This window comes from Sphaerodactylus townsendi, linkage group LG07, assembly GCF_021028975.2.
Source record: "Sphaerodactylus townsendi isolate TG3544 linkage group LG07, MPM_Stown_v2.3, whole genome shotgun sequence".
Lineage (NCBI taxonomy): Eukaryota > Metazoa > Chordata > Lepidosauria > Squamata > Sphaerodactylidae > Sphaerodactylus > Sphaerodactylus townsendi.
The window spans coordinates 100,213,185-100,236,707 of NC_059431.1; the positions used below are offsets into that span (position 1 = coordinate 100,213,185).

The 23,523-nt window shown below is 44.9% G+C and overlaps 1 long non-coding RNA gene across 1 annotated transcript in view; it reads right to left on the minus strand.

The window, feature by feature from the left end:
* Positions 1-1,207: 1,207 nt before the first annotated feature.
* LOC125436125 overlaps positions 1,208-23,523 on the minus strand; it is a 513,530-nt gene continuing 491,214 nt past the window's right edge. Inside the window, exon 3 of the long non-coding RNA XR_007245000.1 lies at positions 1,208-1,254. This is a non-coding gene — a long non-coding RNA (uncharacterized LOC125436125). The remainder of the gene's footprint in view (positions 1,255-23,523) is intronic.

Here is a 23,523-nt window from a genome sequence, read left to right on the forward strand (position 1 = left end):
ACAGCTGTTGTGGATGGGACCAGTAAAATCCTTTTATTTGTCCCGTTGGAAATGCAACACGCTGGGGCCCTGCAGGATGCCATCACTGTCAGATGGCAGCGGGGGCTTGGTATGGTCAGGAGTGACAGAACTGTGCTAAATCCTAAGCAAGGCTGAAAGAGTGAGAAATAAATGGGGGGAAAATCCCCAGTGGGAACTGAAGCAGAAAAAGGTCACATTTTGCCTTTAGGAGAAACAGCAACGGTTTGCTTTTTCACCCAGCACTAACAAATGGTACATTGGGCGGCGCATTTCCCTTTGCTAACAAAGCCCCCTCATCCCAAACAAGAGGGAACAGTGATGTGCAAACAGGTTTGCTTATGCCACACAGAGCATGCAATGGAGAATCCTCTATAACGAACAAGAAGGTGTGTTGCTGAGACCATTATGATTGTCATTAAATGCCAAGTTAATGATGATGGTGACGATCTTAGGGTGGGATGGGAGCCTTCATGGTGGCTGTGAATGTCCTTTTTGAAAAAAGAGACAGATTCAGGAGCCTTTGACAGCTACAAGACAGGCCACACAGCATCATCCCAGAGGCAGAAAACCCAGCCGCTGCTAGTGTACCTAACTGAATTTCTTTCCATGCCATTTGCCCCAGTGACTTGATATGCACCACTGCATCGACAAACCCATGCATGTGCGACAAAACACACAACCAAAGAGAGGCTACAGTAACTATCCACTCACTCCAGAACAAACTGTAACCGGGCTATAGTGCAATATAGGGGTTTCTACATATAAAATTCTCCAAGTTTGTAATTTGATATACAGAGAAGCATATCTATTGTTTATAATAGTCACAAAAATACAGCTTATGACCATAAGTTCTTCATGGGGCGCACGTGTAGGGATGCGTCAGTGGACCCAGTAGAGCCTCAGAAAGTGCACAGGAATGCCTGCGTCATCTGTCCCCTCCTGGGTGCACACGCACACCCATCACAAGACCCCTCTGACTGACGGGTCACAAGATGCCCCAGACAAAGGGTCACAAGACCCCAAAGTGGATTCGACCCAGACAGGAACGTTTCCTCCCGCACGTACGCAGCCCCAATGAGTCATGAATTGTGCAACCTTCTCCCGCTCTCCCGCCTTCCCAAACCCTTAATAAAAGGTACCAGGGACCCCAGCTCGGCAGATTAGCCGCTGGCTTCTCTCCACCGGATCCTGATATCGCTGCATCTCGTCTCTTCATTGTGTCGTCCGTAACGACTTTACGCACGTGCTGAGGAAATGGCCAGGTGGCCAGGTGTGGCCAGGTGCACAACTTCTGTGATCAACAAGTGTTCTCAAAACTGTGTTGCCAATCATGCAGATGGGGTGGATGTGTGGGAATATCCTCTGTGCCTTCTGACCACTCAGGGATTACAGGGAGCTATGGACGGAGCTTGTGCCTTCTCTCTCTCTCTCTCTCTCTCTCTCTCTCTCTCTCTCTCTCTCTCTCTCTCTCTCTCTCTCTCTCTCTCTCTCTCTCTCTCTCTCTCTCTCTCTCTCTCTCTCTCTCTCTCTCTCTCTCTCTCTCTCTCCACAGAGTAAATGAACATGTCTATGCCTGTCCCCACATTTGATGAAGTGAGCTCTGATTCATAAACACTTAAGGTGCTGAAATAAATTCACAGAATCATAGAAATTCACAACTGTTTGCAAGTGGATTTTGCCATTCCGCACAGCTTCAAAGAGCACTGAAAGCAGTTTGAAAGTGCATTATTTTGCATGTGTGGAATGAGCCCATGTTTAAAAACCTCTCTTCACCCATTACTCCTGGGTCTAGTCTCTGGAGCAGCAAAAAACAAGCCTGCTCCCTCACCAACATGACAATCCCTTCAAATATCTAAACATGGCTATCATGTCACCTCTTAACCTTCTCTTTGCCAAATGAAACAGGCTGCTCAGCTCCCTAAGTCTCCTAATCTTCTTAATCTTCAAAGTGCCATTAGAGTGCTGTTGGGTTTTGCTGCAACAGACTACCCTCCTTGGCATTAGTACCCTCAATAAGGTAGCCAGTGATGTCTGGAGATCAGAGGCGTAGCAAGGGGGGAAAGCGCTGGTACACTGGTGCATCCTCCACCCTGCCCCACCCCGGAACACCCCTGCAATGCCACGCCCCTGCAACGCCCCCATGGGGGCACATGCCTGGTGCATCGCGCACCCCACTCCCAATCCCTTGGAGCTACGCCTCTGCTGGAGATCTCCTAGAATTACAGCTGGTTACAGAGATGAGTTGCCCTGGAGAAAATGCCTGCTTTAGAACATGAACTCTGTGGCATTTTGCCCCACTGAGATCCCTACCCACCCCAAAAACTGTGTCCTCCCCAGGTTCCATTCAAAAAAATCTCCATTAATCTCCCAAACCAAAGCTGGCAACCCTACCTCTTTGGCCCTAGTGAGTAGCTGTCGGCATCGTGAGTCACAAGCTCACTTTTTGCCACTTCTACTGCTAGAATATTCAGCTCCTGCAAAGCTGGTCGTGTCTCTCGTTCATTCGTTCGTTCGTTCGTTCGTTCACTCACTCACTCACTCACTCACTCACTCACTCACTCACTCACTCACTCACTCACTCACTCACTCACTCACTCACTTGATTTGTATCCCACCCTTCCCAGCAGGGCTCAGGGCAGCAAACATCAGCAAAAACCTAACAGCCGTACAATATAAAACCAATACCGACACAATGGTATCATTAAAACCGTTCACAATGAAGAATAAAAAAGACAGATGGCGATAAAACCCTAACCAGACGCCCATGGGAGGCAGCAGTGTTCCAGTCAGGCTGGCTGGCACAATATAAAAGCCTGGCAGAAGAGCTCCGCCTTGCAGGCCCTGTGGAACTCACAAATGTTGCGCAGGGCCCTGATCTCAGCTGGGAGCTCATTCCACCAGGTGAGTCATGCTGTACAAGCACTTCCAAACTGTGCAAATATTGGCTCACTTGAATGCTAAAACACTGGGCGGCAAGCATGCCATCCTGCGGGTTGCTCCAAATGGGGCCTTTGCCAGCAGATGCAAAGGAAGGGCACCTTGAGGGTGTCTGGGCTCTGTTAGCCTCGTTGGTGAGTGACTGCAGACTCAAGTTGTCTTTTGTGTGTCGGGCTGACAAGCGCCCATGCATTCCCAAGCATGAGAAGAGCAGCACAAAGGAAAGGAGTACAAATAGCACAGCTGAGAGTGGCTGTTGCTCCAGGCAACTGGCCAGCGTGACTTCCTGCTGCAGCTGAGGCTGACTTGCCTCCTTATCCTAAGCAGGGGACCACAACACCTGTCTCTTCGTCTCCACCGACACATCCATCTTTTCTCCTGTTAGCATTGCACAGTATGGAGGGTGAGTTGCAAAAGAAAGAATGCAGTCTTGGCAACCGTTGTGCAGTCGTGTGCTATGGGAATGTTATTGTCTGCAACTGGCTTTATTGTGAGTCCTGTTCACCATTCAACTGCACGCAGGAAGTTATTATCTGTGCCTGTGTGTAAAGTGCCGTCAAGTCACGGAAGGATTGCGACCCCAGCAAGGGGCTTTCAAGGCAAGTGAGAAACAGAGGTGGTTTGCCTTTGCCTTTCCCTGCAGAGTCTTCCTTGGTGGTCACTCTCCACCCTACAAACCCAGATAAATAAATGTCATCTGGGTTTAGCTGCTGAGAGATGATGAAATCAGGCTATACACGATGCCATATTCCCTCCCAATCTCTTTATCAATAACATGCTTAACTGTATACCCTATTCCCCACTCAACAGCACACAAGAGTTGGGTATGTGCTGCACCTTCAAGTGGATTAAGTATGCATCTTGTTCCCCGTTCAACAGCATACAGGAACATGGCATGCAGACTGCTATACTGCTACGTACAAGTGACTTAAATGTGCATCCCCTTCCCCTTCCAACAGCATGTGGGAACATGACTGTACACTGCATGTGGGAAGTTATCTGCTAGTGGCTTAATTGGGCATCCTATTCTTCACGGAAAAGGCAATGTAAAGCTGATGTGAATTATCATTACACACTAGATTGCACACTAGATTGCTTGATGGTTCAGTGGTTTGTAGCCGATATTTTGAAACAGCCTCCCTGTGTAGCATACCTTTTTGCAATTGCAAATTTGAAGTTTTCACACTGGGAGAGGAAAATGATGGCTCTTTGCAGCACCACAGAGACAAGGGCCACCCTCTGTCCGCCAGCATCACACACAATCAGCCCTTTTCTTCCCTTGCCTCTTTGTCTCGTCTCCTAACATATGCTCATTCTCTTCCACAGTTGACACAAAAGCTCTCTCCTTGATGTTGGTCAATTCCCTGTATATTACTTGAGTGCTGACTGCCAGTCCCTGGTTCATTCTGTCCTAACAAGTTGTCTGCCAGTGCAAGTTCCAGGATATTCTTCAACTATTCATCTACTTGTACACAAAACACCTTGTTTTCAGTCTTCCCCATGATTGGCTCCAGGATTTGGGAGTCTCTGGGCAGACAGAGGTTGGGGACCCCCCTCCTCCCCACCACCATTTCCCACTCATGCTTGCTTCTTGCCCACCAGACTGATGCCCCCCACCAACTGCTCACTTTGGAGTCACCTTGGGAGACTCCGCAACTCTCCAAGGCAGTGAATTCCACTGTCGAACAGCCCTGATGGTCAGGAAGTTCTTACTAATGTTTAGATGGAATCTCTTTTCCTGCACCTTGAATCCATTACTCCATGTCAGGTGGAATCCCCACTGAGAAATTAAAGCCAGATACAACCAGGTTTCAAAAGAAGCAGAACCTTTTCATTGCGGTTTCTCCCTCCCCACTCCAGCGTGTTTCTAGTTAAGACCACAATGTCTATCACGGATTCAAACAATGTTACACTCCCAATGAATACGCAATCGGCTCAGCGTGTCTGTTCTGATTGGCTGTTGTGTTGTGTTGGGGTGGGGATTTTTTTAAACTTTTTTTTTTTGCACAGCCACGTCACTACGTGTATGCGTAGATAGAATTCCCCCACACACGCTAAGCTACGTTTATGTGCAGCTTTAAGTTTTTCAGCACTCTTTACCCACACAGCTGCGTTGGCACAAAAGTCTAATTGTAGTTGACAGTTGGCACAGAAATCACGTTCCATGCAGCCACGTTTCAACGTAGCCTCTGCCGGCGAGGGGGGAAAAAGGCTGTACGCACATTGCGCACAGCCCACAGCGCTCTGATTGGCTGTAAGGCTCCGTGTCACTCCCTATGGCGGGAAAAACAAATCTATTTTTTTTATAATTTTTATTGTATCATTTGAATATTAGATTTATGTTAATGCTTTTCTTCATTTTTTTTCAAACAATACATTTTCCCCTTTCCCCCCTCCCCCCTATATTTTTCATATTTTTGTCAAACAAACAGCAGTAAGTTCATTCTTTGTAATCTTTTCTCCCATTTCTCCTCATTGACTCCAGCTTCTTTCATCCAGTCCTCGTATATGGTCCATATCTTCAAGATTTCGCTCTGTTTATCTTGCCACAGTTTATTCTTTGTTATTATGTCGAAAATGTCCAGTGTCACTTGTTTCCAGATGTATTCCAACCATTTCTGGATTGTCCATCTTTTCTTTTCTTTCCAGCCTAAAGCTATTGTTGCATGTGCTGCTTTGATCATTATTTTATACATATAGCTATAGGAAAAACAAATCTAGATTCAAACCCCAAACCTCCCCACCGATCTGGATTCGGTGTTTATTTTTTTAAAAGGTGCACTTCCATGCAGGTTCTTTAAAAACACGTGATAACGGGGAGAGGGAACGCCAGAACTGGGATGAATCTGTATTTGGCAATTAAGCAGTGAGGAGATCTTGATGAAACCTTGATATTTCACAGGAGTATCACACGATTAATTGACCGTGGGGATTCCACCCTAGTATCTGAGGCAGCAGAAAACAAGCTTGCTCCCTCTTAAACAGGGCACAGTTTGCAAGTTCAATCATGAAATGCATAGCATGGTGACCAGTATCAGAAGCTCCAATATGGTGCAGGCGGGTGCAGAAGTATCCTTAGAGATCCAGAGAAATGAGAAAAGATGTGATGGCAGATGGGCAGATAAGGGGTAAGAACTATTTCCCAGCTAATTACTAAAAGCAATAGTCTGCTTTTTAAAAAAGAAAAAGAACCTTCTTTGGAGCAAAAAATAAATAAATCTGCTATTCAGGGCCCAGAAAGGATTCTCCCATCTGTTCCCCAAAGCCAAAGAGCGCCAATTAATGCATTTATACAGAATGTACTTTGTCCGCTCCATTCAGACAAAGAAAGGCATGCTCGCCACACAAATCAACCTGTGAATGGACTCCGCAGAAGGACATGGATTTAATTGTGTCTTGCTAATGAATTTAGATTGCATCTGGCAATTCCGCGTAATAGGTTCAAGCCTGAACAGCTGAAAGACTTTTTTGTATGCTCCAAAGTGGTTAGCAAACACATGTTTTGATGAGTGTGTGTGGGGGGGGTGGGGGTTAAGGCTGAAAGGAAAAGCAAGCCAGCCATTCAGAAGGTCTCAGTAAAGCTTGGAGGGTCATCCTTGGAGGGTCAGGGGCCTCAGACCCGTGTCCAGAAGCTCTTTGTTGGGAACTTCAGACTCCCCCATTTTGGCAATTCCTTAGCCCTTATTCACCATGCTGGATGGGTTGGTTTTTCTTCTTCTTTTGGCCTTTTCCTTTTCAGATGCTGTGTGATTCCGATGGCCCCTCCGCTGCCTGTCTCCCTTACATTAGCTTATCGCTTTCACTCCTGTATATACACCCTTCTAGAGCATCGCTCTCTCCCTTCCCTGACAAGCTTCTCTGAGGCTATCCCAATCTCCAGAGGTACTCCATGTTCCTTCCCAGCATGCTCAACCTCTCCCCATATTGGCTTCTCTTCCTCTGAGGCAGGAGTGGCGTAGTGGTTAAGAGCGGGTGCATTCTAATCTGGAGGAACCGGGTTTGATTCCCCGCTCTGCCGCCTGAGGTGTGGAGGCTTATCTGGGGAATTCAGATTAGCCTATGCACTCCCACACACACCAGCTGGGCGACCTTGGGCTAGTCACAGCTTTTCGGAGCTCTCTCAGCCCCACCTACCTCACAGGGTGTTTGTTGTGAGGGGGGAAGGGCAAGGAGATTGTAAGCCCCTTTGAGTCTCCTACAGGAGAGAAAGGGGGGATATAAATCCAAACTCTTCTTCTTCTTCTCTTTTGAATCAACAGGTCGAGAGCCTCCTCCCACCTCATCAGCCACCAGCACTGCGCCACTTCCTGTTCAGTTGTGCGTACTTCTGGCAGGGCCAACTGCAGGGTTGTCATCTCCAAGAATTTCCCACACAGAGTTGACAAGTCTAGTTGGCTGGAGCATGATCTTACTTCACCGTCCTCTTAGCAAATGTGCAGAGACAGAAGATGTGAAGATCGTGCTTCCTAGACAACAGTCTTTGAAAAGTCAGAGGAGAAATGACTGCTCTAAAAGGGAGCCACAACCCATTACAATTGCCATCTGTCCACCTCCAGGGGATGTTTGTCTGCTAATCCATTCATACAGTTTCCAACCTCCAGGCAGTAGATGTAGGCCTCCTGGGATTATAACTTATCTGCAGGTAGTAGATATCAGTTCACGTGGAGAACATGGGCACTTTGGAAGATGGATTCTATGGCATTATACCCTATTGGAGTCCCTGCACCCCCCAACCCCACCCTCCTCAGGCTCCTCCTCCAAAATTTCCAGCTGTTTCCCAACCTGGAACTGGCAACTCCACCCACTCACTTGCTCAAGGCCTAGGATTGGCAGCTGTGGGTTTTGACATTCCTAAAGAGGGTGGAGCCCGGTGAGAGTAGGGATCTCAGCAGGATATGATACCCTAGGGTTGCCAGCCTTTAGGTTGTGGGTAGAGATCTCCTGGGATTATAACTGATCTCCAGGTCATGGGGGAGGGCCCCCAAAGTGGAGATCCCTGGGCAGATGTCTCAGAACCCTACATTATTAAAGTCACTTCACTCCCCAAACCCTGCCCTCCTCAGGCTCCACCCACAAAACCTCCAAGTGTTTCCCAACCTGGAGCTGGGAGCCCTAATGCCATATAGCCGACCCTACAAAGCAGCCATTTCCTCCAGGGAACTGATCTCTGTGGCCTGGAGACCAGTTATAATTCTGAGAGCTCTCCAACCACCATCTGGAGGTTGGCAACCCTAGACAGCAGAAGATAGTGTCTGTGTGGTTCCTACAGTGTCACCTCGATGTGACATCACTTCCAGGTTGAGATGCAATTCCTTTTCCCCGCCAGGATGATCAGCATGACTAGCAAGTCTAGGTTCCACTTCCCTTAGAGCAGGGGCGTCCAATTCTGGCACTTCAGATGTTCATGGACTACAATTCCCATCAGCTCCTACTGGCATGGCCAATTGGCTGATGGGAATTGTAGTCCATGAACATCTGAATCACCAGAGTTGGACACCCCTGCCTTAGAGGATCCCAGTTGGAGACTATTGAGAGAGGGTGGCCAGATACTGCACAGGAAAGAATTATCAAGGACATCTTGTCCTGCAGGTCTGAGAAAAAGCTGCATCTATTATAGGTGCCCTTGGGAATATCACCCTTCTTTGTTGCCTTAGGCTCAGATGTTTGGTAACATCTACACAAAATGTAGAGAGGAGGTTAGTCCTTTAAAAGCCTCCAAAAGTATTTGAAGCTCATCTGTGGGGCCTGAAAATGAGAGAAAAATGAAGATGAATCACACAAATGAGGGTTAAAGTATGGAGAACTGCAGCCCGAAGTCACTTGACAATCTGACTAGAAAGGAGGTCACAGCATTGATGTTCTCAGTCAAAAAACAAATTTAGAACTGCAGTTGTCCTCTGCAGTAAAACAGCCCCTATTTTAACCCTTCACTTTCAGACCTATTTCCATCTTTCTTAACAGACATCATCTCAGGGTTTACTGGCAACTTTTCACACCATTTGTTATCAGTAATTAAGGAAGAAAAAGATGAGCTGTTTGTACAACCCCTTGGTTGTAGGGGTGCAAACTCTGGCTTTCAAAATTCCTTGAGATTTGGGGGTGGAGTCCGAGGAGGCTGGAGTTTGGGGAGGGACCTCAGTGGGGTATATTGCCTGGGGCTTTGGGGATGGAGCTGGGAAAGACAGAGACCTCAGTGGGGCACAATGACATAGAGTCCACCCTCCAAAGCATCAACAGCATGGAGGAAGTGTATGCACCATCCCCATGCTGCTCTTTGAGTGCTGATGTCATAACTGGGTGCATGTCATGTGTGCGACACCAGAGTGTGACACAGAGAAAGCAGAACTGGTTCATATAAATGCGGCAAGATGACTGTCACGTGTATAACGTTATGGATGCAGCCCATGATCCCCAAATGAAGGAGAGGCAGAATCAATGCAGCATTCTCTTTTCTTGGTCCAATTTTCACACTTTGAAGAACCTGTACAAAGTAGTATTGTAGGAATCCCCGACCCTGGCTAGTATTTGGATAGGAGATCTCCAAGGAATACCAGGGGTGAGACCCAGAGGTTGGGAATGGCACACCACCTCCAAATTGTCCTTGTTTTGAAAACTCTATGGGGTTGCCATAAGTCAGCTATGGTCCTTTCCACACAAATTGCCTAATTTTTTTCTAAAATGTTTCTTAAACACATTCAGTCATCTCCTTTTGTTCACACTCACCCCTTCGAAATGATTCTTGACCTCTATTGTGTGATTCCCCCCACCCCTCGTTTTTAGTTCTGTGTGGAATTGATGCTTCAATGCTTCACAACCTCGTGCTGCATTCTCTACTCATATACTCAGTGCTTCAAAGATTGCCCCCCTCCAAAATAAAAGAACAAACAGAGAAATGATGCAAATAAGCAGGTGAGGGGGAACTGGGGGAACTCAGAAAATGGCACCATGGAGGAAGTTCAGGAAAGCAGAGAAGTGTGGGAAACAAGGTGAGCCTGATGAACTTGAGTTCATTCACAAATTCAGAACAATGGATGCCTCCCCAGGCAGGATTCTTATCCCACTACAGATGCTAATTTTGTGCCCCTAAGTTTGTGCCCCCAAGGAGCAGCAGTGGCGTAAGAGGTTAAGAGCTCGTGTATCTAATCTGGAGGAACTGGGTTTGATTCCCCGCTCTGCCGCCTGAGCTGTGGAGGCTTATCTGGGGAATTCAGATTAGCCTGTGCACTCCCACACCCGCCAGCTGGGTGACCTTGGGCTAATCACAGCTTCTCGGAGCTCTCTCAGCCCCACCTATCTCACAGGGTGTTTGTTGTGAGGGGGGAAGGGCAAGGAGATTGTCAGCCCCTTTGAGTCTCCTGCAGGAGAGAAAGGAGGGATATAAATCCAAACTCCTCCTCCTCCTCCTCCTCCTCCTCCTCCTCTTCTTCTTCTTCTTCTTCTTCTTCTTCTTCTTCTTCTTCTTCTTCTTCTTCTTCTTCTTCTTCTTCTTCTTAATATTTGAACAATATTCATGATACTTTTCCATCCCGGGTTCCTTCTTTACAACACCTCTCTCACCCTCTGACCAGGATATAAAAAAGACTCCCGAGATCTCCATTCCGACTGACATCTGCCAAATGGAGCTTTGTCTTATACCCCGACAATTTTGTTCATCTCTAAGGAGCTCCTAAACCCCAATCGAACTGCATTTGATCCACTCCAGAATTGCATATTGTTTTTTTCTTTCCATGGATGGGGGGTGGGGGGAGATGATAATTGAGCATAGCCAGATTCCAATCACTTTTTCACACATTATGATTGATAATTGGGCAGCTCTTTCCAGAGCAGGTGTGTCTTAGCATATTAATTGCTTTCATTCACACTTACAGGAAGGTGTTAATTACCTCCAAGGAAGCCAGGGGTCCTGTGTGCCTGTCACTGGGCAGCTGAAAAGGTGGCAGTAAGACAGCCAGGGGCCTGAGGTTCTTCCCCTCAGGGGCGGTCGGAAGGGACAGATGGAAAAATAGCTTTGGAGGGGGTTTGATAATGGACACTGCAAAGAGTGAGAACAGGCCGTCTTCGCACTCTGTGCACTGAGCACACATCAACTTGACACTGAGACCCAGCCGTTGTCAGCCTCATGCCTGTGGGATGCAATAGGTGGACATCTTGTCCGCATGTTGTCACTGCCGTATTTATATATTATTGCTAAAGCTCCAAGGCATTCACTCCCCCCCAGAAGGAGAAGGTGATGGAAATCTTCCTTGAAATTTTTCACGCCTTTTGTGGCTCATGCCATATGTCTGAGAGAGCTGATTACCTCACTCCCGATCTCGGCATGAGATCACCACACAGAACTGGGTAAATAAGATTTGTCGCAACGTTAGCTGATCCTGTCAGGAGCTTGCTTGTGTGTGAGCCTACCAACCAGGAATGATGCGATTCTGGGTTGTATCAATAGGAGTACAGTGGCAAGATCGAGGGATGTAACTGTACCTCTCTATTCTGCATTGGTGAGACCTCACCTGGAATATTGTGTACAGTTCTGGGCACCGCAGTTCAGGAGGGATATTGACCGGCTGGAGTGTGTCCAGAGGAGGGCAACCAAAATGGTAAAGGGTCTGGAGTCCATGCCCTATGAAGAGAGGCTTAGGGAGCTGGGGATGGTTAGTCTAGAGAAGCGTAGGTTAAAGGGTGACATGATAACCATGTTTAAATATTTGAAGGGATGTCATGTCGAAGAGGGAGCAAGCTTGTTTTCTGCTGCCTCAGACACTAGGACACGGAGTAATGGATTCAAGGTGAAGGAAAAGAGATTCCACCTAAACATTAGGAAGAACTTCCTGACCGTCAGGGCGGTTCGACAGTGGAATTCACTGCCTCGGAGAGTGGTGGAGTCTCCTTCTTTGGAGGTTTTTAAACAAAGGCTGGATCAGCATATGTTGGGAGTGCTTTGATTGTGTGTTCCTGCATTGCAGGGGGTTGGACTTGGTCTCTTCGAACTCCATGATTCTATGATTCTAAGAGCCAGTGTGGGGTGTCAGAACATCAGAGTGTCAGAACAAAATCTAGGGGACCTGAGCTCACATCCCCGCTCTGTCATGGAAACTGGCTGGGTGACCTTGGGCCAGGGCTGGTGTCAGTATATCCTGAGGTGGGGCAGCTGCCAGTGCCTAGAGTTTCTGGCAGGGCCCACAGTTTGAGACTCCCCACCACCATCACCACTGTATATCACCAAGGAAGGCTGTGCAAGTGACGTTCAATGGTGGCCCTACTGGCAGGCCATCTGCACGCACCACCTGGTACCATTGGAGAAAGGGCAAATAGTGAGTGGGAAAGCAGGGAAAGGAAGGTCATGCGGGTAGGTGGGGATGAGTGTAGGCTAGAAGAATGGTAGAGATGGGGTCTGGGATGGTCAGAAGAACAGAGGAAGCCCCTGGGCACTCTCTCCCTACAGCCTTCCAAAACATGGAACTGGCCCTACCTTGGGCCATTTGCTGTCTTTCTAGACTAGCCTTCCTTATTGTGGGAGGACAAAATGGAGGTGCAGAGCATGATGTTCTAAGTTGACTGGGGTCTGTTGGGAGAAAAGTGGAGTCTGGATGTGTATATAGAAAGGCTGTGATAGGTGCTACTAGGCAAGAAAGGGAGGAGGGATGCAAAATTCACCATCCTCCACAGCCAGGTAATTCATCTAGAAGAAGAGTTTGGATTTATACTCCACCTTTCTCTCTTGTAAGGAGACTCAACTCCACCTTTCTCTCTTGTAAGGAGACTCAAGACTCCCTTCCTCGCCCCACTCCCTTCCTCGCCCCTCCCTTCCTCGCCCCTACTTGTGAAGTAGGTGGGGCTGAGAGAGTCCTGAGAGAACTGTGACTAGCCCAAGGTCACCCAGCAGGAAGGTAGGAGTGCAGAAACACATCTGGTTCACCAGATAAGCCTCTGCCACTCAGGTGGAGGAGTGGGGAATCAAACCCGGTTCTCCAGGTTAGAATCCACCTGCTCTTAACCACTATACCATGCTGGCTATCTGAATGGTCCAGGCTAGACCGATCTCATCAGATCTCAGAAGATGAACAGGGATGGCCCTGGTCAGTATTCGGATGGGATGGCAGTTGCTATGCTGAGTATGGATTCCACCTTCCGTGCCTTCAGGATCAAATCACTGTTTTCTTAGCTGCATTTAGTCTTTGAGGTGCCCTTGGACTGCTGTTTTCTCTTGCTGTTATGAGCTAACACAGCTGCCGTTCTAGAATCCCCAAAAGGGGCATCAAGGCACACAAAGGCAAACCACCTCTGAATGTCTCTTGCCTTGAAAATCCTATGGGTGACCATAAGTCTTGACAGCCCCCCCCCCCCGCACCAGACTTATGTGGTCAGCAAAAATCTTGATGGCAACTTGACAGCAAAACAAAACAAAAAAGTGTCAGAGAACAATGGCACAATGGCTGCAATTTCAGTATAACACCTGCTTGAAATTTTTGCAAATGTTCACCTGCTGCACAAACACAGGGTTAAAGTGAGCGATTAGGAATTTCTAGAGTGGCTTCTTCTCCTGTACCATTCAGGAATGGTCAGTTTCTTCCCTCAGTCCTGTGTGTATCTCTTTTAAATGATATTTAAAGGGGGAGGGGCTTTTCCAAGAGCACGGCGGCTCTTGGTAACCCTGCATCTCGGCTTGCCAATTTTTGCTCCTTCTATTTTAGTCTTTAAATGCCTATCAGGAAATAAAAACGTTGCAAGGTCAGAAGAAGGGGAAAATCCATTTAACAAACATTTCTGTGTCAGACTTTTAGTAATAGCATGGAAGTTGGCTACCCAAAAGATCCCCTGGTCCACTAAGTTCTTGCCTGTCTCTCCCCAGGAAAAACTTCCTGAGACAGTCAGAGCTGTTTGACAGCACTACCTCAGAGTGTGGTGGAGTCCCCTTCTTTGGAGGTTTTTAAAGAGAGGCTCGATGGCCATCTATCAGGAGTGCTTTGATTGTGTGTTCCTGCATTGCAGGGGGTTGGACTTGATGGCCCTCGGGGTCTCTTCCAACTCTATGATTTTACTATTCCCCACCACAAACACACACGCACACCATGAGAGCTAGAAACTTTCTCTTTTATAATGAAATATGAGATTTCTAGGACTCCATGGATGCTCTAAATATTGTGCTTTTAAGTCAGCCCTCACAATTTGTGGAACAAAAATGGAAAAATACCAAACTCAGATTTGTTGCTCCACCGTTTTCATAAACTCTGCCTGATGTAAACTTATTTATTATCTCCTTGCTGGGAGAAAGATTCCGTACAAAATCAGTCTTGTCTCATCATCTTTCTTAGTAATGATGTTAGGAGGTAAGCATGGACATTTAATACAGCTCTTACTGGCAACATAAAAATGATTCACAACCAGTTTTGACAACACGGTGCAAGAGGTTATAGTTAGAATTTTTCATTTTGTTGCAGAAGTTGGTCTGATCTATTGGTGAAATTAATTCCTTTGGCATTTACAGAGAGGTACAAAAAGAATTCTGCTATGTGATGAGGGGGTAGGATTGCCAACTGACCAGGAGGAAAAAAAAACCTATAATGGCCTGCCCTTGGGTCTTTAATAGCAGGATGACCTGCAAAATCCATTTCCGTGCATGGAAATAAGTATGAACACCTGCTAATGACTGCAGATATAGGAGAAAGACACATTAGAAAAGCTGGTTTCCATATTCAGATTTACTACATTACTTCACTCCAAACTGAAATTTACTGTCAGTGGAGGCAGTTATGGCCACAATTATTATTATTATTTATGAAATCATAACCACCAGATATTTAGCCGGTGTTATGCATCGGGTTCTTCTTTCCAAGAATGTAGGATGTTGTAATGTATCTGTGTAGTATATGTGCAGATCAAAGTAACGTGGCCTTTTTTGACCATTTGGTTCTGGAAACATTTTCCCTTCAATTTTCTTCTGCTGTTTTCCCAAGCACTTTTACTATGATGTTTTCTTAAGTATGCGATCACGCTGAAACAGTCTTTATTTCTCTGCCCCACCCATAACTGTGTAATTGCCCACCCTCCCATTTAGCCATTTGCTCCTCCATTTTCAAAAGGATTATAATGCCGTTATAACACCATTGTAACGTTGTTGTAACGCTGTTATAACGCCGTTATAACGCCGATATAACACCATTATAACGCCGATATAACGCCGATATAACGCCGTTATAAAGCCGATATAACGCCGTTATAACGCCGTTATAAAGCCGATATAACGCCGTTATAACGCCGTTATAACACCAATTTTGGGAACAACTTATGATTGAATGAATTAAATAAAAATAATAAGTGAGGGTTAGGGTTAAGTTATGGGCAGGGGCTCAAGCTTGCCTTAGTGTTACTTTGAATTCTAGGGTGCAGTGAGAGAACAGGGCTATGGTCAGTTTTATATTTCTGGTTTTTGTTACCATATTGGGAAAAATTTATGACTGAATCAATTAAATTAAAATAACAAGTTAGGGTTAAGGTAAGGGCAGGGCAGGGGCTCAGGATTGCCTTAGTGTTACTATGAATTCTAGGGCGCAGTGAGAGAGAAATTCAGAGGCGATGGTCCAGTTTCCTTGATGTCTGGTTTTGCTATTTCACAATTTTTTTGGGGAATTAATTCTATGAACTGGAATCAATTAAATTAAAATAATAAGTTTTAAATTTCTGGTTTTTGTAAAGCTGTTGTAACAACGTGGTAAAGCCATTATAACACCATTGTAATGCAGTTATAATGCCGTTATAACACCATTGTAACGTTGTTGTAACGTCGTTATAACGCCGTTATAACGCCGATATAACGCCGATATAACGCCGTTATAACGCCGATATAACGCCGTTATAACGCCAATATAACGCCGTTATAACGCCGATATAACGCCGATATAACGCCGTTATAACCATATAAGCCCGATATAACGCCCGTTATAAGGCATACGATATAACGAGGCCGTTATAACTGCGAGCATACTGATATAACGCCGTTATAGCAGCCGATATAACGCCGTTATAGCTGCCGTTATAGCAGCTTCGAAAACGCCGATATAACTTAGCCCGTTATAGCAGCCGATATAACTTGCCGATATAGCATGCCCGATTATACTTGTGCATATAACGCCGTTATAACACCAATTTTGGGAACAACTTATGACTCAAAAAATTAAATAAAAATAATAAGTTAGGGTTAGGGTTAATGTAAGGGCAGAGGTTAGGGTTTGATTGAATCAATTAAATTAAAATAATAAGTTAGGGTTATGGTTAAGGCAAGAGCAGAGGCTCAGGCTTGCCTTAGTGTTAGGTTGAGATCTAAGGTGCTGTCTGAATGTAGGGTGATGGTCAGTTACACATTTCCAGTTTTTCTTACAATTTTGGGAACAATTTGTGACTGAAGAAAATTAAACAAAATAACAAGTTAGGGTTAGGGTTAAGGTAATAGCGGGCTTGCCTTAGTGTTATTTTGAATTCTAGGGCGCAGTGCGAGAACAGGTCTATGGTCAGTTCTATATTTCTGGTTTTTGTAAAGCTGTTGTAACAACGTTATAAAGCTGTTATAACACCGTTATAACACCATTGTAATGCAGTTATAATGCCGTTATAACACCATTGTAAAGGTGTTGTAACGCCGTTATAATGCCGTTATAACACCATTGTAATGCAGTTATAATGCTGTTATAACACCATTGTAACGCCATTATAACGCCGTTATAACGCCGATATAACGCCGTAATAACGCCGAGATAACGCCGAGATAACGCCGTTATGACGCCAATATAACGCCGTTATAACACCAATTTTGGGAAAAATTTATGACTGAATCAATTAAATTAAAATAATAAGTTAGGGTTAGGGTTAAGGTAAGGGCAGGGGCTCAGGATTGCCTTAATGTTATTATGAATTCTAGGGCGCAGTGCGAGAACAGGGCGATGGTCAGTTTCATATTTCTGGTTTTTGTTACAATTTTGGGAACAACTTAGGACTGAATCAATTAAATTAAAATAATAACTTAGGGTAACGGTTAAGGCAAGAGCAGAGGCTCAGGCTTGCCTTAGTGTTACGTTGAGATCTAAGGTGCTGTCTGAAAGTAGGGTGATGGTCAGTTACACATTTCCAGTTTTTCTTACAATTTTGGGAACAATTTGTGACTGAAGAAAATTAAACAAAAATAACAAGTTAGGGTTAGGGTTAGGGTTAAGGTAAGAGCAGGGGCTCAGGCTTGCCTTAGTGTTACTTTGAATTCTAGGGCGCAGTGCGAGAACAGGGCTATGGTCAGTTTTATATTTCTGGTTTTTGTAAAGCTGTTGAAACAACGTTGTAAAGCCGTTATAAAGCCGTTATAACACCATTGTAACTTTGTTGTAACGCCGTTATAACACCATTGTAATGCAGTTATAATGCTGTTATAACACCATTGTAACGTTGTTGTAACGCCGATATAACGCCAACATAACGCCGATATAACGGCGTAATAACGCCGATATAACGCCGTTATAACGCCGTTATAATGCCGTTATAACACCAATTTTGGGAACAACTTATGACTCAAAAATTAAAAAAAATAATAAGTTAGGGTTAGGGTTAATGTAAGAGCAGAGGTTAGGGTTAAGGTAAGGGCAGGCTTGCCTGAGTGTTACTTTGAATTCTAGGGCGCAGTGCGAGAACAGGGCTATGGTCAGTTTTATATTTCTGCTTTTTGTTACAATTTTGGGAACAATTTATGACTGAATCAATTTAATTAAAATAATAAGTTAGGGTTAGGGTTAAGGTAAGGGCAGAAGCTCAGGATTGCCTTAGTGTTACTTTGAATTATAGGGCACAGTGCGAGAACAGGGCGATGGTCAGTTTTATATTTCTGCTTTTTGTTACAATTTTGGGAACAATTTATGACTGAATCAATTAAATTAAAATAATAAGTTTTATATTTCTGGTTTTTGTAAAGCTGTTGTAACAACGCAACAACGTTGTAGCCGTTATAACACCATTGTAATTTTGTTGTAATGCTGTTATAAGCAGCTGTGCTACTAACGCCCGTTATAATCACCGTATATAATGTCAAAGTTATAACGCCCGTTATAACACCGATACTCTTGCTCATTATAACGCTGGATATAACAGCGTTATAACATGCGTTATAAACATGAATTATAACGCCGTTATAACACCAATTTTGGAAAAAATTTATGACTGAATCAATTAAATTAAAATAATTGGTTAGGGTTAGGGTTAAGGTTAAGGTTAAGGTAAGGGCAGGGCAGGGCAGGGGCTCAGGATTGCCTTAGTGTTACTTTGAATTCTAGGGCGCAGTGCGAGAACAGGCCTATGGTCAGTTATATAATTTTAGCTTTTTTAAAAGCTGTTGTAACAACGTTTTAAAGCCGTTATAATGCCATTATAACACCATTGTAATGCAGTTATAATGCCGTTATAACATCATTGTAACATTGTAAAGTCGTTGTAACGCGGTTATAACACCATTGTAATGCAGTTATAATAGCTTTATAACACCATTGTAATGTCGTTGTAACGCCGTTATAACACCATTGTAATGCAGTTATAATGGCTTTATAACACCATTGTAACGTTGTTGTAACGACGTTATAACGCAGTTATAACACCGTTATAACGCCGATATAACGCCGATATAACGCCGTTATAACGCCAATCTTGGGAACAACTTATGACTGAATAAATTAAATAAAAATAATAAGTTAGGGTTAAGGTTAAGGTAAGGGCAGAGGTTAGGGTTAAGATAAGGGCAGGCTTGCCTTAGTGTTACTTTGAATTCTAGGGCGCAGTGCGAGAACAGGGCGATGGTCAGTTTTATATTTCTGGTTTTTGTAACGCTGTTGTAACAACGTTGTAAAGCTGTTATAATGCTGTTATAACACCATTGTAATGCAGTTATACTGCCGTTATAACACCTTTGTAACGTTGTTGTAACGCCGTTATAATGCCATTATAATGCCGTTATAACGCCGATATAACGCCGTTATAACGCCGATATAACGCCGTTATAACACCAATTTTGGGAACAACTTATGACTGAATAAATTAAATAAAAATAATAAGTTAGGGTTAGGGTTAAGGTAAGGGCAGGGGCTCAGGCTAGCCTTAGTGTTACTTTGAATTCTAGGGTGCAGTGCGAGAACAGGGCTATGGTCAGTTTTATATTCCTGGTTTTTGTAAAGCTGTTGTAACAATGTTATAAAGCCGTTATAACGCCATTATAACCCCATTGTAATGCAGTTATAATGCCGTTATAACACCATTGTAACGTTGTTGTAACACCGTTATAATGCTGTGATAACACCATTGTAACGTTGTTGTAATGCCGTTATAATCCCGCTATAACGCCGTTATAACGCCATTATAACGCCGATATAACGCCGATGTAATGCCGATGTAACACCGATATAACACCAATTTTGGGAACAACTTATGACTGAATAAATTAAATAAAAATAATAAGTTAGGGTTAGGGTTAAGGTAAGGGCAGGGGCTTAGGCTTGCCTTAGTGTTACTTTGAATTCTAGGACACAGTTTGAATTCTATAAAACCGTTATAGCACCATTTTAACGCCCTTATAACGCCGTTATAACTCCGATATAACTCCGTGATAACACCATTGTATTTCCATGATAATGACGTTATAATGCCTATTTAACACTGTTATAACATCAATTTTGGGAACAACTTATGACTGAATGAACTTATGAACTCCAAAGTGTCAATTAAGAGACTAATTCAGGAATTTACCAAATAAGATGAAATGTAGAATGCAAGAAGCAACACATTCAGTAGAGTACACTTAAAAATTATTTCATAGCATCTACAGGAATATTAAATATTAAATAAAATAACTTTAAGCAAAGAGATTTGGGCTTTTAAATTAAATTGCCCAGGAAATGCTTCAGTAGTTTATACATTGCTGAGGATACTATTTCTATTTTATTGTGCTTCGTGCAATCCAGTTTTATTGCATAGTTCATAGCATGTGCTACACTTTCTCTTGCAGTTCTTTACATGTCTAATCCCCTTGATCTCAATGAGGAAGGCAAATGATAACTTAAATAAGCAAATACGCAGGACACAAGCCCATTTCAGAGGCCATAACAAAATCATCCAGTACTACAACACTGGAGTGGCCAGAAATAAAATGTCTCTGCTTTATACAAATAGCTAAAAGGATTACATTAAAGGGAAGAGTTCTTGGGAATTCTCAATAATACCAGCGGTATTTTGAGTTCCGAAAATAGGGCTATGGTCAGTTTTAGGTTTCGGGTTTTGATACAATTTTGGGAACAATTTGTGACTGAAGAAAATTAAATAAAAATAATAAGTTAGGGTTAAGGTAAGGGCAGGGCAGGGCAGGGCAGGGCAGGGCAGGGCAGGGCAGGGCAGGGCAGGGCAGGGCAGGGCAGGGCAGGGCAGGGCAGGGCAGGGGCTCAGGCTTGCCTTAGTGTTACTTTGAATTCTAGGGCGCAGTCCGAGAACAGGGTTATGGTCAGTTTTATATTTCTGTTTTTTTAACGCTGTTGTAACGACGTTGTAAAGCCGTTATAACGCCGTTATAACACCATTGTAACGCCCTTATAACCCCATTGTAATACCGATATAACGCCGTTATGACGCCATTATAACGCCGTTATAACACCATTGTAACGCCGTTATAACACCATTGTAATACCGTTATAACACTGTTATAACGCCTTAATGTCCTGTCTGGCTTCAGTGTCCTCATTCACTGCCTGCCAGTACCCAAAGCAGGGAGGAAAGGCCCCTGCCACCGGCCTCTCCCCGTCTTGCTTGCTCACTCGGCTTGGACTGCTCACTTGCAACCCCTGTACGAGCGGTCCAAGTCATATGAGCAGTCCGAGCCGAGCAAGCAAGACCGGGAGAGGCTGGTGGCAGGGGCCTTTCCTCCCCGCTTCGGGTACTGGCAGGCGGCAGAAGAGGAGACTGAAGCCGAACAGGAGGACCGAGGCTGGGGAGTGGCACATGACGACGGGTGAGAAGAGCCAGTAGTCACAGCTGCAGCTGCAGTCGGTGAGGGTCGCCTGGTGGGTGTACCTGCCTGCCACCTTCAAAGCACCTGGTTGCAGGAGTTGCCATGCCAGGGGGCTGCCTTCTGCATGCCGGGCATTGCAGCCCCCCAGGAACAGAGAACTCTCGCCTCCCGTGGCTTGCAGTTGAGAGGATCCTTGCAAAGATTTGCATGCACCGAGGTCTCCAAGGCTGCAAGTGCACACGCACTTGCTCGAGAGGAAGCCCCTGAAAGGAAGGTGGATGCGCATGGCAAAACACCCGGCGGGCTGGATAAATGTTTCCGGGGGGCGCATTTGGCCCCTAGGCCGTAGTTTGAGGACCCCTGGTCTAGTGTTATAGCATACTGATGTCCCCCCTCCCAAAACTTCACCTTCCTTAAGCTCCACCCACAAATCTCCAGAAATTTCCCAAGCTGAACCTGCCAACCCCACATGTGGCGTGTTCCTAGTTTTCAGTTTACCATTGCCTGTCTACTTCTGGATTTTTTCCCTCAAGATTAATGCAAGAAATGTGAATAGAGATGCTTGAAAGCTGGGCACATACCAGGAAAACACACACACACCCTCATGTACAAATGCTTTAAGTATAAGTTGCTCTGTCAGGAAACAGGACTGAGTCCATTTTTTATCCAGACTGTGATATAAGATGCAGAGCTGTCCTTCCATCCAAGATGGCAGTGCAATTTGGAGTTTACTTTTTATTGTTTATTAATCTTGCATACTTGGATTTTCCCCGAAAGGTGGAACTTTTCTTCCTGTTTTTACTAGTCCTTGCCGTGTGGTTTTCATTATCCAGATGGACCCAGTATTTTTCTGTTAAAGACAGATTACATTAAGATCCCATCCTCTGTTCCTCAGGATTCCATCCTACCCAAGGACATCTGCGTTATCTTTCCAAATAAGCATGCTACCTGGAGATTTAAAAGTGTTTCTTTTGAAGCCTTTCCTTAATTTTAGCCAGGATTCCAGAAAACCCTGAATACAGGTTAGTTACTCTCAGTAGGGCAGAGTGTATGGTGGGATGACCAACCAAGGATTAGTCTGTCTGTAATCATGCTTTGAACCAGAAACAATTACTTCTCAATCTGTGTTTGCCTTGAAAATCCTTAGCCTTGTTTTCTATTCTCTCTGAAGGCCCCACTGGGAGGCAAGCAACCCACAGGTTCTCATCACTGTGTTTGTTTGCTTTCATTCCTCATTACTCAAGAGGTTAATCCTGTTCCCAATGAGTCAATAGCAAAACCACCACTGATTTCAGTAAAGAAGGACTGAGGCCTTCACCTCTTCTGATCTTCTTCCACGGGTACTCCTTAAAATGCTTCTCTGTAAGCAGAATAAAATCTGTCTTTAGTTTGCCTTCCAAACTCTTGACGTATCATAGGCAGTAATGGCAATTTATAACAGCACTTTTTGTTTCTCAAGAACAGTGGTAGTTTCTGTGCAGCAAACGTATAAGGGGTTGCAGTCGTGATAAAGGAGTGTATTTTCCTGTTCACATGCACTGCATGCAGGCAGCAACGGGAGCCCAAAGAAACAATCCAGGTTGTTTCATGTCTTCGCAAAGAGACACTTAAATGACACTTAAATGATGCTTGCATATTTACCATGTAGCCCAGTGGTGGGATCCAAAAATTTTAGTAACAGGTTCCCATGGTGGTGGGATTCAAACTGTGGCGTAGCACCAATGGGGCTGGGCGGGGCACGATGGGGGCATAGCCAGGCATTCTGGGGGCGGGGCATTCCTGGGCGGGGTTGTGGCAAGGACGCAGCCGCTGCGCCGGTCCTTGGGCGGGAAACGAATGCACGCAGGCGCAGGCTGCCACGCACGCCAGTGCACCTCCTGCTAGACTGCTTCAAGTTCTGCGTGCTACTGCTGAGAGGAGGGGCGTAACTAAAGCAAAAATCACGTGGCAAAATCACCAATTAGTATTAGTAACCTACTCTCGGGAACCTGTGAGAGCCTGCTGGATCCCACCTCTGATGTAGCCTCATAAGTAAAAAGGCAAAACATGTGTAGCTATGCTGGCGTGCAGAAATGAACCCTCTCCTCCACTTTACCCTTACAACAAGAGCACTGTGAAGATGGTTAGGTTGAGAGAGAAAGAGGGTGATTGGGGCAAGGTCACCCAGCATGTTTCAATGGCAGAATGGGTATCTGAACTTCGGCCTCACAAATTCTAATCCAGCTCACTAACCACTACACCAAAGCCTAGTTGAGTAGGTCATGGATACAACTTGGTATAAACAGGGAGTTTACTGACTTTTGTAATTACCTGACAGTAGTACAGTTTTTCCTGGTCTGGCCAGCAATTCTAGTTAGCTTGATTGCCCTGAGCTATGTTTATGTGGAGCTGCCACCTACTTGGGGCCTATTCTTGGATGTCTCACAACACTCTGTTCTAACTCTGACCCGAGTCTTGCTGAAACTTTCAACCAGTTATCAACGTGAGGGAAAAGTTAAACCTACATTGCCAATACTGATGCTCCTGGCCAGTTCTATCAAAAGGCCAATTGAGGC